Raw genomic sequence first — 4,482 nt, 5'->3', positions numbered from 1 at the left:
CTAGAAAACTAAAACACATTTGCCAGCGTATTACAACATAAGTCTTTGGTTGTCCTGATTTTATGGTGATGTTGCAATTTTCCATTGACCAGAGCCATTGGGCAGGGAGCACTTCCTTGTGAAACTTCTATGTTTCAGACATTGTTCTCCTTGCCCCTATTTGCTTAAAAGGAACTCAATTTTATTCTCATGGTTAAGTTCAATCACCCCAGCCAGTGACAGGATCCCAGATTATCTAAGGTTATTCTTGGTTTTCATTTATTACAACCATGATCATGTTCCTTGATGAAACTTTTCTCAAAAACATAGATCTCTAAGGTTATGGGAAAGGAAAGTAAAATTTTCTTCAGTGGATGTGAATGATAGAGTAATTAACCCCCAAAAATATTCATGTCGTAATCACTGGAAAATTGAAAGATATTAGGTTAGATGTTAGTTTACATGGCAAAGAGATATTAAGATTTTTGATAAAATTAAGGTTGCTAATTGGCTGACATTAAAATAGAGAGATTATCCATGATTATCTAGGTAGGCCAATGTAATTACAAGTGTCCTAAAAGTGGAGCAGGGAGGTTGAACAGAGGCGGTCAGAAGGAGTTGTAACTAGGAAGCAAAGCACAGAGATATTCAATATTGATTGCTTTGAATATGGCAGAAGGGGCTTTCACCAGGAATGTGGATTACCTCTAGATGCTGGTAAAAGCAAGGAAGCTAAGCCTCAAGAGAGGAACACAGCACTGTCAGCACCTTGATTTTGGCTCAGTGACACCCATTTTGAATTTCTGACCTCCATAACTGTAAGATTTTTTTTTCACTTTTTTAAGCTACTAGTTTTGTAGTAATTTGTAAAAGCAGCTAGAAAAAAAAACCCCGTTGTTTGCTTAATGTAATAGTGAAAGAGCCCACTCCTACATCTACCCCTTGTAACCTGGAATCATGCATTCCTTCTCTAGGGAAGACAGAATCATAATTTTGTTGAGGACCTATTCCTCATTCTAAAGCACAATAACTAAAAGTAGTAAGGTGTTATGTCTCACCTGGTACTATAACCAATCCTTCAAGGGGCTGCTCCATTGTGTTTTCAACCTAAAACTTTGTGGATAGTGGGCATATGACAATAGAAGTGAATTCCAAGGGCTTGAGCCTATAGTCATACATGTTTTGCTATAAAACATGTCTCTTACTCAGGGGCAATGCTGTATAAAGATGGCAAAGTTTGAGGCAATTTGTAAAGTCATTAATGGTGTTACAGACAGAGCACTGCAGGCAGAGAAGGTAAATCACAGTCAGAATATATGTTTCTATCTGTAGAATAATTATTCCTCCTCCCCAGTGGAAGAAATCAAATGTAATCAACATGCCACCAGGTGGCTTTCAGGACCTCTCAGGAATGGGGCTGTGCCAAGACCTGTTTGAAATATGGCCGGTTGATCATTTAGCAATGGTTGTAGCCAGATCAATTTTGGTGATGGGGACTCCAGACGAGAGATAATGTGGAGATGGCCAATGAAAATATTGAACACAAAAACTTTAAGAAATGCTTAAAGTATGCCAATATGCTCCCTTCCCAGATAAAATCTTTTCTTCTCCTATGTCTCCAAAATGCTGTCTATACATCTGTATTTTAGCACTTGATCTACATTTCAATGTTTTTTTTTCTTTTTTTCTACCTCTCCCATTTCTATAGCATCTCTTTTAGGACTGGAACTGGGTCATCCAGTTCAGTGAAATCCATGCTTATATATCACTTTGATGCCTAATTCACGTATGTTGAATGACCAAATGAATAATGAATAGATGACTGAGTGATGGACCTGCTATCTTCATCACAAAAGTCATGGAATACTTACCATCTAAATACAGAGGACCCTAAGAGACTTTCAGTCACATACTGTAGAGAAATTCAGTAGGATGAATACCTACTGACACACTTAGCTGTGGGGATCTAAGAATTAGACTAAAATCTCAAAAATCATTTAATCCCACTAAAAACTCCAATCTGTAGACCACACTATCTTCTCACTATTCACTTCTCCCCATAGGTACTTATTTTCTTCCTTACTCTACTTTCCATATTCCACATAAGCATCCTTCTCTCATATACCTAATCAATTGACCCTCTTCTTTTATCCTACTCCCCTGGCAAAATCATACCCTAGTTAAATCCAAATCTGTGCCCTCTCCAGAACTCTATGCAAGGAATTGAATTCCAGTGGAGAACAAGGCACAATGATGTTGACTGGGCTAACACAATTTTAACTAGCTGAGAAATGCAGGGTGGGTTAGTTTGGGAAGAAAATTCAAAAAAGGTAACAGATGATGGGGAAGTACTGGAGTCAGGATTTCATATGGATCAAATACTTAATAAAACCCAAGTCACTACCTCTTGTCTTCCCAAAATATAAGGTGTACAAGCTACCTTAGGAGTCATCTTGGTTGTTGTGTTTTGGGACACACACAACAGTGGTTCTATGTCACATGTTAAGGACAACCATGTTGAGGTTCACTTCTTGATAAACTTAAAACATGGAAAGAGGCCTCCTCTGTATAGTTTTAGATAATCTTTAAGAAAAATAACTTGAAGCTTAAAATTCTTCTTTCTGGCTATTTCACCCCCAAACTCTAGTGGAAATATAAAATCATCATATACACTAATGGAAGTAAGTCATCTAATTTGCCTGAATGCTGAACAAACTTCTACATAAAGATAAAACTTCATAAAGATAAAATGTGCTTATGCACATCTCAGCAGGATCCCAGAGACAGCCAAAGTAGATACAACCCTAGGCATTGGTTCTCCTGAGGACTATGGAGACACACAGGTTCTAAGGTCACGGCAGATGGTTCTGGAGATCAGTGCTTGTCAGTGGGCCCTACACTGGAATTTGTTTTCCTGAGCATGATGGAGTTGGACTTAGAAGTGACCTTTCTACACATGCCTCTTCTCTCACTTTTACTGAACCTGTGGGTGGCGCTGGGGTTGGTGTATACCCAGGAGACTTGAATCTCTGGACTGAACATGTACCAGCTGCGCCCTGAGCCTCAGCAGAGTTGCAACTTCTCTTCTCCAGTTTGTTGAAATTACCCAGGCAGCTCACAGGGAGGTTAAGATGTTCAACCACCACACCAGGGAACAGAAAGTGCCTATAACTGCAAGCAGGAGAATCACATCCATTAACCATGTGGGATCGAAGCCCCCTTTCAATTTAGAGGTTGAGTGGACATCACCATCCCAGGGTCCACAGGATGGAGGAATTTAATATGAATTAGAGTAGACTTACTGGTATTCTACTATAGAGCTATTGTGACTAGCAATGGAAGAAATTGTAGCATTGATGTGGAGAAAGTAGCTATGATACTTGCTGTGAGTGCAAGGAGAGGGAATAAGAGATGTGATGTGACGGCATTTTCAGGACTTGAAGTTGTCCTAAATGATATTGCCTAAATGATATTGCTGGACATTATATATCCTGCCACAATCCACTGAATGTACTGGAGGAGAATGTAAACTACAATGCGAACTACAATCCATGCAGCGCAGCAGTGCTCCAAAATGTATACACCGAATGCAATGAATGTGCCACAATGATGAAAGAGATTGTTGATGTGGGAGGAGTGGGAAGGGCTGGGGTGTAGGGTATATGGAAACTTCTTATATTTTTTAATGTAACATTTTTTGTGGTCTATGTATCTTTTAAAAAAACAAATAAAAAATTTTAAGTTAAAATAAACAAACTTCTTGATAAGGGTAAAAGATTCTCAGAGGACACCATGTTATACTCATGATATTTGGGTACAGAATAGTTGGCCCCAGTCAGGGTTGGTGCAGGAAAGATAAACATCTCTTAGTTAATTTTGGCAGAAATGATTTAATTCAGAGAATTTCATACTTTGAAAGTTTTGGAATTACCTGAGAATTAGAATTCAAGGAACTGCAACCAGTCTGTTGTTTCAAGATCCTACCATTGTAGCTAAAATCCAGAGGTGATGAAGTGAGGTTGGTACTTCTTCTGCCACTTAAATAAATTAGATGAGAATTCATTACAATAGGACAGTTTATTATAGTCTACCCTCTATACATCCATATGAAGAGAATGATTGATATTTTTCCATAGACTACTTTAGCCATGGGATCTTCAACCATTTTGCTCCTATGTATCTTAAATATCCAACTTATGCTTGCAGTAGCATTAAGAATGGAAAAGAAGTGTAATAAAAATAAGCAGATAGGATTGGAAGACAAAGAGCAGACAATTCAGAGGGAGCAGAAAGAGGTGCTATAGCCAAGAAAATAAAGGCAATTTATTTTCTGTCAACAGTTGCAGTCCACATTTATCAGTTATGTCCTTCACTCTTCCTGTGGCAAAGTGTTGGGACCTCTCAATATTTTCCTACATTGTTTTCCCATTATAACATTTATTATGGCATTGACATTGTCAAAACTTCTCAACAAAACAACTGCAAGAATTCCCATAATTTCTC

The sequence above is a fragment of the Dasypus novemcinctus genome, chromosome 10, assembly GCF_030445035.2.
Source record: "Dasypus novemcinctus isolate mDasNov1 chromosome 10, mDasNov1.1.hap2, whole genome shotgun sequence".
Taxonomy (NCBI): Eukaryota; Metazoa; Chordata; class Mammalia; order Cingulata; family Dasypodidae; genus Dasypus; species Dasypus novemcinctus.
The sequence above is the reverse complement of the archived record's forward strand: the minus strand, read 5'-3'. Positions refer to the sequence as shown.